We start from the raw sequence: 13489 nt of genomic DNA on the forward strand, positions 1-13489 counted from the left end.
CTATTAGGAAACCAGATATACCAAAACCTCTGATAGTTTATGTATCATACTTTCTGAATTTGAGTATAGTTAAGGGATTCTGAAATTTTACTATTAGGCAAATTTCCACTTTGAGACAAATGGTTTAAAGTTTGAGTCTGATGGTTTTGAGAGATTAGTGTGCAGAATTAATTTCTGAAAGGTTTTTGCCTAGTTGATGAAATGCTTCCCTGATTATTTTCATATTAATTCTATCTCTATATGCGTGGTAGAATAATCAGTGCTTTTGATATTTATAAAGGTAGAGCCAAGGCACATTATCCCTGACTTAAGGGCAGCAGCAGGGTGGTTGCTTCAAAGCACATCTTCTGGGCTTATATCCTGACCTCACCAGTTACCAGCTGTATATGAGACTAGGGGCCACTTAACTACCATGTTTTGTTACATGGGAAATGGAAATACTTGGGTTCTTGGGAGGATTAGCTGATGACACATGTAAAGTACTTAGAGTATTTGATACAATGAATGTTAAATAATATTAATTGCTATCTTTTTAAATTGAAATATAATTGACTTATGTTACATTAGTTTCAGGTGTACAACGTGATTAGGCAAGTTTATACTTTATGCTGTGCTCACCACAAGTATAGGTACCATCTGTCACCATACAATGCTGTTTATCACAATACCATTGACTATATTCCCTGTGCTGTACTTTTTATCCCCATGACTTATTCATTCCATAACTGAAAGCCTGTATCTCCCACTCCCCTTCACCCATTTTTCCCATCCCCCCACCACCTTCCCCTTTGGCAACCGTCAGTTTGTTCTCTGTATTTATGGGTCTGTTTCTGCTTTTTGTTTGTTTGCTTTGTTTTTTAGATCGTGCATATAAGTGACATCATCTGGTATTCATCTTTCTCTGTCTGATTATTTCCCTTAGCATAATACCCTCTGGGTTCATCCATATTGTTGTAAATGGCAAGATCTCATCCTTATTTATGGCTGAGTGATAGTCCATTTTATATGTATATGTATACTAATGTATACTACATCTTTTTATCCATTCATCTAGCATATCTTTCATATCTTGGCCATTGTAAATAATGCTGCAATAAACATAGGGTGCATGTATCTTCTTGAAGTGGTGTTTTCATTTTCTTTGGATAAATACCCAGTGGTAGAATTATAGAATCATGTTGATATTTCTATTTAAAAAAAAAATTTTTAAGATTTATTTGAGAGAGAGCACGTGTGAGCAGGGGGAGGAACAGTGGGAGAGAGATAGGGAAAGAAAGAGGGAGAAGCAGATTCCCCACTGAGCACAGAGCCCAGTGTGGGGCTCAGTCTCATATCCTGAGACCAGTGAATGGAGCTGAAATCAAGAGCTGGACGTTTAACCAACTGAGCCACCCAGGCACCCCTCTATTTTTAATTTTTTGAGGAACCTCCATACTGATTTCCATAGTAGCCGCACCAACTTACATTCCCACCAACAGGGTTGAGGGTTCCTTTTTTTCCACATCCTCACCAACACTTGTTATTTTCTGTCTTTTTGAGTCTAGCCATTCTGACAGGTGTAATAGCTCTTATTAATTGCTATTATTATTGCTAAGATCTCAACCTGAATTCTGACTGTGTAATGTAGATTTCCTGGTTTCTTCTGTTTACCCTTTATTGACTTTTTTTAAAAAGACAATTTAAAAGTCTATGCCAACAAAGCAAACAAATAAAACTAAACAGACTCATAAATACAAGAATAAACTAGTGGTTGCCAGAGGGGAAGTCAGGGGGTTGGGGGTATGGGTGAAACAGGTGAAGGGGATTAAGAGGTACAGATTTCCAGTTAAAAAAACAAAAAGTCTATTCCATGTTTTCTTAGATGCTATGTACCTGCCATCAAAAAGAACAAAATACAGCCTGAGATTATTTTAAAAAATCAACTTTAAATGCTTGTATAATTAAACCAACTACTGAAGAGAGGTCATGGTTCATTATATTAATGCTGATGATATAATTTTTATATTATATTTAACAAATCCAATTTACTTTAGAAATTAACACTTTTTCTACCTTCAGAACTTATTCATTTCTCCCTGCTTCGCTCTACTCCCAGATATAAAGTCACCAAAAATTAAAATAAATGACATCTTCTTTTCTGAATATATGTCATGTGATTTTTTTTGAAACTATCAAGTGTTAGTGCTTTGAAATTCCATTTTAAAACAAGTTGTAGACACATCTTTCACAAAGTTAACGGACATAAAGTCTGGAAGTCATAATGGACATTTGTCTTTTTTTTTTTTTTTTTTTTTTAATTTTGGGTAGCTAGTATCCAACTGCTTTTCTGATTTTGGAGATTTAAAACAATGAGTGATCATTGTAGGGAGAAATACAGAAGCTTACGGAGTCAGACCTTTCTTCTTTCTACCCTGGCAGACAGGGATGGCCTTGTTTTGGTCAATCGGACACTCCCTTCTATATTGTAAAATTTTGAGTACAGAGACTTGGAGATATAAAGGAATCGTTCATAACAGCAGTTTTTTTTTCCTGCAGTGTTGGTAGTGGCCCCGCCTCATTAAGGTAGACAGAATTGGTTTCTGTCATTCCCAATGAATATAACTGATACAGAGATCTTGAGAAGATTGGTAGGTGGAAGTTCCAGTATGGGGCCTCTCAGATAATAAAGAAATCTCTTAAATCTTTATATAATTCCCATGATCCACACTATTAGCATTTATACCACACTCCCATCTCTTCTTATACTCTGTGATTCTCAAGGGAGAAGGGGACAGAGTATGTTCCCTTTGGAGACTTCTGGGTTCCTCAGCAGGCATGAGACAGCATGCTGACTTCCAAGCGAACAATTTCAATGATAATGGAAGTGTGTGGTTTTGTAACACCTGTGGAATTCTCACTGATTGGAATACCCAGCGTTTAGATCTGAAAGCCCAGTAAACAAAATGAAAAATTCTCGAAGAGGGGAAGATTGAACAATCAGAATATATGCCCAGAACTTCTGTAGGGGTTGGATAAACAGCTGAATGAAAAAATAAAAAGATTCCTTCGGGGAAATTAAAGTGTAATATGGAAGAAGCTTCCTGAGGCCAAAACAATCTAATATTTTTCCAAAGTAAGAACTTCAATAGATGAATTAAAGAAAAACCACATTAGTAGCCTAGAAGATCATGTGAGAAATAACTGCAAATACAGAGCAAAATGTTAGCATCAGGAAGTCGTAAAGAAAAAGGTAAATAGACCCAGGAAGTCTACATTCTTTTGAAACCTTTCATGTGATTGGAGTTTCAGGAGGGAAAAAAAAAGAAAAAAAAAAACTGATAGAAGAGATCAGTAATAATTAAACAAATGATAAGCTGGAAAAACCCAAGTCTTGAGATTGAAGAGGCCCACAGAGTTCCATGCTGTATTGATGAGAAAAGACACACTGAGGAAGATACATGTATATATACTGAAGTTTTCCAAGCAGAAAGAATAAGTTGTCTACAAGGCAAGGGGGGGGGGGGGGATAAGTGGGCGGAGATTAAGCAAAGGACTTTACATTTACAGCACTTAAAGCTTGAAGTCAGTGGAATACCTTCTAAAGACTACTGGAAGAAAAGAAACTGAAATTCTCTTGATAAAGGAGTTCTTCAGCTTTCTGGCAGTATAAGAGGCTAAATGGAGCAAGTGACGTTATTTTAAAGAACCAAAGCTCCTGTCACTTGCTTTTTTTCTTCTCTCTCTGTACTTTCAAATAATGCTTGACTGCATTTGTCTTGCATGCAAAGACTAAGAGGATCCTTACTATATATATATATATCTTACTTGGAAACCTCAAATTCAAACTGCTACTTAAAGTCTAACAATTAACACTTAAAAAAAATTTTCAGGCTCAATGGCATTATATTATACGGGTTGGAGTAAAAAAGATGTGGGTCTTTAAGCAAGTTACTTATTGTCTTTTAGTTATTAAAGTGGCAGTAATAACTGTACTTCATATAGTTGTTAAGGGGATTAAATGAGAGAATGCAAATAAAGTACCTTTGTGTAATATCTATGCAGTATATGCTCAGTAATTGGTAGCTATTCTCATGTTAATAGAAAAATAACATGACCTGGGGTGCCCGGGTGGCTCAACTGTTAAGTGTCTGCCTTCGGGTCACGGCGTGATCCCAGGGTCCTGGGATCGAGCCCCCCACATCAGGCTCCCTGCTGGGAGTCTGCTTCTTCCTCTCCCACTCCCCCTGCTTGTGTTCCCTCTCTCACTGGCTGTCTCTCTGTCAAATAAATAAAATCTTTAAAAAAAAAAAAGAAAAATAACATGATCAGAAATAATATTCCCATTGTATTACATAATACTGATTCAGATATTTTTAAATTTATTGAAAAATGCAAGAGAAGATAGAAATGTGATGGTATTTTTTAAGAAGTCTTTAAACAAATTGGTTTATTAGGAGAGATTAGGTCAACTATACAGAGTATCACTTAATACCATAATTAAAGTTAACTGTTGAAATGAATTAATAAAAATTCTTAGGTACAGTTCTCATTTTTTCTTATCCCAATTTAGAATTTCAATTAATAATTTAATATGTAATTGGATTTCTGCCTTTTTCCCCATTATTTACCCTTTGGAGAGTCTTTGTTGTATAATTGTGTTTTATCTGTTCTTCTCTTTCTTTGCCATAGAAAAGGGCATGCCTTAATTGGTAAGCATTCAACTGGATAAAACTTAAGTTCATTCAGTCAAATGTAACATATTAACCTGGATAAGATCCTGGTTTAGAAAAAAATTAAAGCAGACATTATTACATTATACAGTTTATGTAATTTTTGTATTAACATACACACATATGTACGAGTATGTGTGTGTGTGTGAGATTAAGTGATAAATAACCCAGTTGATGACTTGTTAAATTGTGGCCTGATAAAAATGAACAAAGGAGTTATCAGCAATAGGGAAGATTTTGCTCTTAGAGTAGTAAAGACTATTGTGGTCCGCAGCAAGGAACAATAAAATAGGAATCAGGGGACCTGGTGACTACTCTTGGATCTCTAATTAGCAGGCACTTTGATTTAGGACAGATTATGGGGCAGATTACTCTCTGTGCCTTAATTCTTCGTTTATCAAATGGAAATAATGGAACTGTTCTATTTATTTTTACCTTGTTATTTTATAGAAATAATACTAGATGGTAGAGGGTCATGTGTGTTATAGTTGTGCTTTTGAAACTTAAACTATAAGAAGGGACATGCTATATATAGTAGGCAAAATAATGGCCCAAAGATGTCCACATCTCAATTCCTGGAACCTAGGAATATTTTATTTTACATGCAGACGGAAATTAAGGTTACAGATGGAATTACGGTTGCCAGTCAGCTAACCTAGAGATGGAGAGATTATCCTGGATTATCTTGGTGGGCCCCAAGTATCACAAGATTCTTTAAAATTGGAGAAGGGAGACAGGAAGCAAGTCAGTGATGCATTGTAAGAAGGATTCAACCAGTCATTTTTTGCTTTGAAGATGGGGAAAGGGGGCCCTGAGCCCAGGAATGCAGGGGTCTTTAGAAGATTGAAAAAGCAGGGAAATGGATTCTCTTTGAAAAGAGTTTCCAGTATGGAATGCAGCCCTGCTAACCCCTTGATTTTAGCCCACTGAAACAGGTGTTCAGCTTTGAACCTTTAGAACTAAAATAATAAATCTGTGTTGCTGTTTTAAACCACTGAACTTGTGATAATTTATTGTAACAGTAATAGAAGGTACTTTTTCAAAGTTTATTAAGATGTGGCATTTTCTAAAGGGAGTAGTAGAATGTTTCTTGATAAAATTTAACTGCTTTCTTGATAGTACTTAAGGTTTCAGCCACTTAGGGTAAGTAACAATGTTGGTAGAGAAGGATAATATTTGTATGTATTCTTAAAATAATTATAATAGGTAGATTAATAAATATATAGTGGACTCATTTGTACTTCAATTATTGTTTTGAAGTATTTTGAGATTTGGGTTAAATAATATGACTGACAGCATTTTGAAACAAAAGAGATTTTGTATTAAATTCATGTGAAGAGTACTTGTCCTTATACAGACAGTTATTTAGATGGAACATTTTTTTTTTTAAGATTTTATTTATTTATTTGACAGAGGGAGACAGCCAGCGAGAGAGGGAACACAGGCAGGGGGAGTGGGAGAGGAAGAAGCAGGCTCATAGCGGAGGAGCCTGATGTGGGGCTCGATCCCATAACGCCGGGATCGCACCCTGAGCCAAAGGCAGACGCTTAACGACTGCGCCACCCAGGCGCCCCTGGACGGAACATTTTCTTTGTCATCATTGTCATCAGGTGCTACATGATGAAAATTTGAAAAACAGTGTATAACTTGACAGCCAAATTGTTTCTTACGTTTAAAAATGGAAATTTTATTGTCTTCAATGTGAGGCGCAATTAAATATTTAGATTGAATTGAAGACTAATGAGAGCCTCAAGATTTCATTCTTGTCGACCTCTAAATCACTGTTATTACTGAGGGCAGATCTTCATCTTCTGCACTTGGCGGTCCATGTGTTTCTTAAAATGAGTCCAGTAACCATTGTAAAGGTTTACTGTGTGAAGTGCTTTGAGACCATTCATTCGGACTGTAATGAGCAGTTTGATATTTTAGTTTATTCGGTGATCCAGAAAGCAAAGGAAAGGTAATGTTGAAATCTCATCATTTCATTTCAGGTTCAAGTAGGAAGATGTGAGGATGTGAGGGAATAGGTTAATGGAGATGGGGAAAAGATGACAAGAATCAGTAGTCATTGGTATCATTGTCACAGAGAACTGAATGCATGGCAGACTCTCTTGGTATGGGGATGGGGATTTGTCCTTTTAATGTTTGTTGATAACTTTATTTGTGTGCTGTAGTTTGCCTTAGCTTTCCTTGAAAAAAGGAAATTTTGTAATGTAGTAGGGGAACCCTTAACTATTAACTCTGGGAGGAAATGTTAATTGCTAAATTGCTGGTGAAATGGCCAACCACATGAAACTGGCTCTTAGTTTACCTTCCCTTTTGAGTTACTTTATTTCATTTATTGGTCCTTGAGTATCAGTTATAATACGAGGTTTTGTATCAGAAAATCCATTTCTTACCATCAAAATACTAAGATTTGTCATATAACTAAAAATATAGGTGTATGCCTTGATAAACATTAGAATATAAAACCAAACTCCTAATATAAAGCTGTATTATAAACACTCCTTCGGGATCATTTTTCTGCATGTACAGAATTGAATTAGGCCTTTCCAGTTGAGTGCAGCGACTTTGTATCTACACTACTTTGTTTTCCTGGGAAATCTCCACAGGCCAGCACAGGCATTCTTTATTGCCCCAGAAACTTTTTAAGTTCAAAATTAATTTTCTTTTTTTGAATATTTTTATTGATGATTATGATTTTCTGATGTTATGCTAATAGAGTCTCTTGAAATTATAAGACTGTTTTTCCCCCCACTGAAAACTTCTACTAATATCTCTTTATCATTAAAAGTTGCAGAAAAATATGTCTTTGCTGATGTTGGGTGCATTGGAGACATGTGGATTTGTTTCACCCGTTTTTGGATTCCGGAGACTTCCTGCCTCCTGAATCAGTATGTTGTATCTTATCTCCCTCTCCACTGATTGCAGTGAAGTTGGTCACCATGAGTCAGTGGTGATTGATAAGGCTGTGGGACTTATTATAGGGACATAAACGTGTTTAATAATTGAGTAGGAGGTGAAGTTAAGCTTTTAGCTCTTAACTTCTTATAAGCTGACACTGGCTAGGATGGCCTAGGAATCCGTCAGTTGTGTATACTGTAGAACCCCAAGACTAAATAATACAAAATATTCACAAAATTATAAAATGTTTATTAAAGAGAAAATACATGTTCTCATCTCTTTCTAATACTACTGAATCTATAAATCTTTGCATAATGGGTTGATGAAACTTTTACATTGGTGCCTCAAGAAGTTCTATTGTGTTGTCTTTGCTAGATTGTTGTGTTTCCCAGTAAACCACAGATCTTAAAAATCATATTGCTTTATTATATTTGACTCTTTAAAACTCTTTACATAAGAAGAAGCATCTATTATATTTTTTCACTTTTTATTTTGAAATAATTGTAGATTCAGAGGAAGTCACAAAAATAGTACAAGAAGATCCCATGTATCCTTCATCTTTTTCCCATTGGTTACACCTTATGGACTTATAGTGTAATACCAAACACAGGAAACTAGTATTGGTACATTGTGCATATATTTCTGTGCCATTTTATCACATTTGGAAATTCACGTAACTACCACTGCAATCAAAATATGGAACTATTATCACAAAATCCCTCTCATTCTTTATGGTATACTTTTATATGGTCGACTCCCCCAAACCCATCCTTAACCTCGACCAGCCACTAATCTGTTTTCTGTCTGTATGGTTTTGTCATTTTGAGAATGCTGGAATCATACAGTATGTGGTTTTTTTTTGAAATTGGCTCTTTTTTCCACTCTGCACAATGCCTTTCAGTTTTTGTTTTTGTTTTATTTAATTGCCGATTCATATTTCCTGATGTTGATATACCATGATTTAGCCATTCGCCAATTGAGGGACATTTTGGTTGTTTCCAGTTTCTGATTTTTATAGATAAATCTTCTGTGAACATTTATGTGCAGTTTTTATGTGGATATGAGTTTTCATTTCTCTGAGATATATGCTTTGGAGTGTGATTGCTGGGTCATATGTTAAGAGTATGTTTAGTTTTCTAAAGAAACTGTCATACTATTTTCCAGAGTGTTGTATCATTTTCCATTCCTACTGCAGTATGTGAGAGATCTAATTTCTCTGCATCTTTGCTGGCATTTGGTGTTGTCACTTTCTTTTATTTTAGCTGTTCTAGTAGTTGTGTAGGGATAGCTCAGGATGATTTTAATTTATACTTCCCGAATGGCTAGTGATATTGAATGTCTTTTCTTCTGCTTATTGTCTCTTCATATCTTTTGCCCCTTTTCTAGAAATGAAGTAAGATATTATATTATCTAGGATATACTCACTTTCAAATAACAGACTACCTTACCATTAATCGCTTAAACAACAAATACTTATTAACCCGTATAATAGAAAGTCTATATGAGGTTACAGGATTGACTCAAGAGTTTCAGAAGTAAGTAGAGAATAGGCCAACATGTTAGCTTTTCTCTTTTGGTTTCAGGGTGGTTGTAGCAGCTCTAAGGAATCATTTTCACATCAGTACTCAAAACAGGAAAGAAAGAGGTTACAAAAGGGTGCTCTTTTCTTCTTAGGATTTTTTTGTAAGAGGGAAAATCTTTTCCAGAGGACTTTCTCTTAAGAATCCATTTTTCAGGGGCGCCTGGGTGGCTCAGTCAGTTGAGCATCCAACTCTTAATTTCAGCTCAGGTAATGATCTCAGGTCATGAGCCAGGTCGGGCCTCTGCACTCAGCAGGAGGTCTGCTTCTCTCCCTCTCCCTCTGCCCCTCCCCCCTGCCTCCACTCATAGGCTCTCTCTAAAACAAATAAATAAAAAAAAATCCATTTTTCAGAAGTAAGTTACATGCTCATCGCTTGATTAATCACTGGCAAATGGGAATGGGATTATCAGAATTAGGACCAATCACAATTTATTGCCTAGGTCTGGGCGCCTTGCTTCCCAAATATAATCAAATCTTCTTCAGTAGGAAGAAGAGGGAGTAAGTTTGGGTGGATGGTCAACTGTGTTTGCATAGGAGGCTAAGATGAGTAAGATAGAAGGCTCAGCAAGAGCATACTGTACTGAAGTTCTGTAAGGACGTAGAGGAGGAGAGAGCATATTCGAGGGAACCAAGATTTCATGGAGAGGGTGGAAATCGAGATGAGCCTTGAAGGATGGAGAGTTATTTGCATATATTTGAGTGAGGAGAGTAGAATAAAAGTTAGGAGAAACAAGAAGATGGTACCTTTTTGAAAACAAGAAACGGTATGGAGGTTCCTCAAAAAGTTAAAAATAGAGCTGCCCTATAACCCAGCAATTGCACTACTGGGTATTTACCCCGTAGATACAGATGTAGTGAAAAGAAGGGCCACATGCACCCCAATGATCATAGCAGCAATGTCCGCAATAGCTAAACTGTGGAAGGAGCCAAGATGCCCTTTAACAGACGAATGGATAAAGAAGATGTGATCCGTATATACAATGGAATATTACTCAGCCGTCAGAAAGGATGAATACCCACCATTTGCATCGACATGGATGGAACTGGAGGGGATTATGCTAAGTGAAATAAGTCAAGCAGAGAAAGACAATTATATGGTTTCAGTCGTATGTAGAACAAAAAGAATAGCACAGCGGACCTTAGGGGACAGAAGGGAAAACTGAAGGGGGGGAAATCAGAGGGGGAGACGAATGAGAGACTATGGACTCAGGGAGGGTTTCGGAGGGGAGGAGAATGGGGGGATGGATTAGCCCTGTGATGGGTATTAAGGAGGATACATGTTGTAATGAGCACTGGATGTTATATGCAAATAATGAATCATGGAACTCTACATCAAAAACTAATGATGTACTCTATATGGTGACTAACATAACATAATAAAAATAAAACAGTACAGTACAATTTAACCAGAAAGTAAAGTCTTACAGTGAATTGTAACAAGATAATATTGGAAAGTTAGTTCCATGTTATAGAGTATCTTGATATCAGCCTGGATAGTTTGATTTCAGGTGTTCAGTGAACCGTGGAAGATTTTGGAATGAATCTAATGGTGACATACAATCCAAGGAGGAAATAATTGAACTGAAACTCTTATCATGCTGCCAAATGTGTTATGTCCTTAGAAAACTTGAAAATTCCACTTTTACTTAGAGAACACCTTACCACTCTTCATTTGAGTATTTCTATCTATTTTTCAAGATCCAAATCAAATAGCACATTGCCTGAGGACCTTCTCCGTACTTTGACCTTCACCATTGAACACCTACAATGCACTAGCCACTAAAGTAGATATTGACTTTTGTTTTTTTAACTTTTTTTTATATTTAAGTCTAATAGTACAAACACATAGTGCTTCTGAGCTGCTGTACTAACTCATTCAATCCTCATAATGATCCTGTGAGGTATTATTATCATCATTTTATACCTTAAGAAACTGAGGTACCATTTTAAATTATAAATGGCCTGTTTACACATATATCTCAGTAAACTGAATTTTTTTGAGATATATCTTTTTTTAGAGTCTCTAACTACACGTACAAAACCTTGTACATCATAGTAGGTATTTGGTAATAAATATTGAGTGAGTGATTGACTAATGTGGATACGAACCCTGTGGTGACAGTAGGTATGAACAGCCATGATGTGATCTATGTCCCCTATGGTTTCCAGTGTGGTCTCCATTTTTTTAGGAAAACACTCAAATTAGAAGACTTAGATTTTGACTGCTGAATGTTTTTATTGTGATAACATGCTGAATATTTTTTGTCCATGAAGGATTCTATAGCAAGCATGTTAGATATCTGTTCTATTTATCGTTTTCAAACATTTACTCCTTTACTAAGTATTATTTGTGCCTATTTTGTTCCAGGCACTTGCTAGGCATTTAGATTTATACATTGGTGAATAAAACAGGATTTAAAAATGTTTATAGCATCAAAATAGATGGTGATATACTTGGTCCAAAAAAATAATGATTTGAAGGTTAATATAAACTGATGGAGTATTTTAAGTAATAAAATCGATGTGAATGCTTGAATAGATTCCTCTTATCTCAAGTAAGAAAATGTTCCATGTCACATTTTTGGAAATCAAAACAGTTGAGTTTTCCGTGATCTTTGTAGTTTATCCCAAATGATTTAATTTTATTGTTTAAATATCATTACTCGTTAATCTGATGCTAAATCTTATGGTTAAAACTTTCTGATTAAGAATAGTGATTGAAATCACAGAATTACCTCCCTACTCTTATCGAATTCTGTTCATGTGATAAAAAATTCTGTAGCCAATGATTTCGATGTATGGAAGCCATCAAACCTGTATTAAAGGAAGCATAATCCACTTTGTGTTGAGTAGATTTGATTGGAAAAGTAGGAAACTGGAAGCAGGATAGGAATTCTGGATCATGGGTGGTGGTAGGATCAGCTACACTAAAAGGTCTGGTATTGTTTACATTTTAGAGGACCCTTGTTAAGGGTCAGACAATATATGAAGTTCTAACAATGTAAAATTGTCAGAGTGCGTGTCGAATGGTTGAGTCAACCATTCGGGAAAACCCAGAATTGAAGAACCAAGCCAGCTCTGGGGACTTGAGCAGCACAGGTCCATGAACCTTCACTCGAGAATTCTCCACTCATGTTGATGTGCCTTGGCTTCAAGTGCATTCTGGTTTTTAAACCTGAGATAGAATCCACTGCCCCAGTTTGAGTCAGATGTTGACTCTTCATCAGTCATCTTTGGTACCAGAGATGTTCCCTAGTATGGACATGGCTCTTTAGGCCTCACCACAACGACTGGGTGTCATTCCCAGAGAGGTACTGAGTGGGGAGGTGCAGAGGGTGGGGCGGGTCAGGGAGAGGAGGAAGTAAACATGGGTTGGGTTTTGAATTTAGATCCCTTCAAATATTGAATGACAATTAACATTCTTTGAGCCATCTCATTATGCCTTTAAAGGATACCTAATACTGTTTCTGGGGGAGAAAAAAAACAAATATTCTTCTAATATCTTTCAACAGCTGTCTATAACCGTCTTTTTTTTAAACTTCTGATTTTACTGTGTGTGCATGTGCTGCCGCCCAGTGTCTCTCTTCTCTCGCAGCATGCTCCATTGTCCCATTGGACTTTGCTTACAAAATACATGTTGAGGGGGCGCCTGGGTGGCTCAGTCATTAAGCGTCTGCCTTCGGCTCAGGGTGTGATCCCGGCATTCTGGGATCAAGCCCCACATCAGGCTCCTCTGCTGAGAGCCTGCTTCTTCCTCTCCCACTCCCCCTGCTTGTGTTCCCTCTCTCGCTGGCTGTCTCTCTCTCTGTCAAATAAATAAATAAAATCTTTTAAAACAAACAAACAAACAAAACAAAATACATGTTGAATGTTTCCATTATTAAGAATTTTAAGATGGTGACAGCAAAGCATTAAACCAAGCGTGGGGCCCTGTGCAGCTGTACAGGTTATATGCCCTAATCAGATCACACCATTGGCCTGGTTAAAATGCTCTGCAAAGAATTCTCATTACTCTTAAATGACATCTTAATCCTTTATCAGGGCCCTACTTGATCTAGGTCAGACTCCCACCTACATCATGAATTTTTCATGCGTGTCCTCTCTCTTTCTTCATGTTCCAGCTACACTGGCCTTACTGTCTCTGGAATGAGCCGAAGTTGTTTCTTTATCAGAGTCTATGTGCTCATTCCTTTTGCCTAGAACACTTTCCTCCCAGATTTTCACACATAATGCTAATTCCTTGTACTTTTGCCCGATGACACTCATAATTTCTTGCCCTGCCCTGCTTGTCTGG

General features: G+C 36.7%; 1 protein-coding gene and 1 long non-coding RNA gene across 3 annotated transcripts in view; one reads left to right on the top strand and one right to left on the bottom strand.

Annotated features, from left to right (window-relative positions):
- The window catches only part of TNKS (tankyrase), a 210998-nt gene that overhangs the window by 34997 nt on the left and 162512 nt on the right, over nucleotides 1-13489 (top strand). The window lies entirely within an intron of this gene.
- The window catches only part of LOC121105647, a 156263-nt gene that overhangs the window by 10776 nt on the left and 131998 nt on the right, over nucleotides 1-13489 (bottom strand). The window lies entirely within an intron of this gene.

The sequence above is a fragment of the Ursus maritimus genome, unplaced genomic scaffold, assembly GCF_017311325.1.
Source record: "Ursus maritimus isolate PB19 unplaced genomic scaffold, ASM1731132v1 scaffold_28, whole genome shotgun sequence".
Taxonomy (NCBI): domain Eukaryota; kingdom Metazoa; phylum Chordata; class Mammalia; order Carnivora; family Ursidae; genus Ursus; species Ursus maritimus.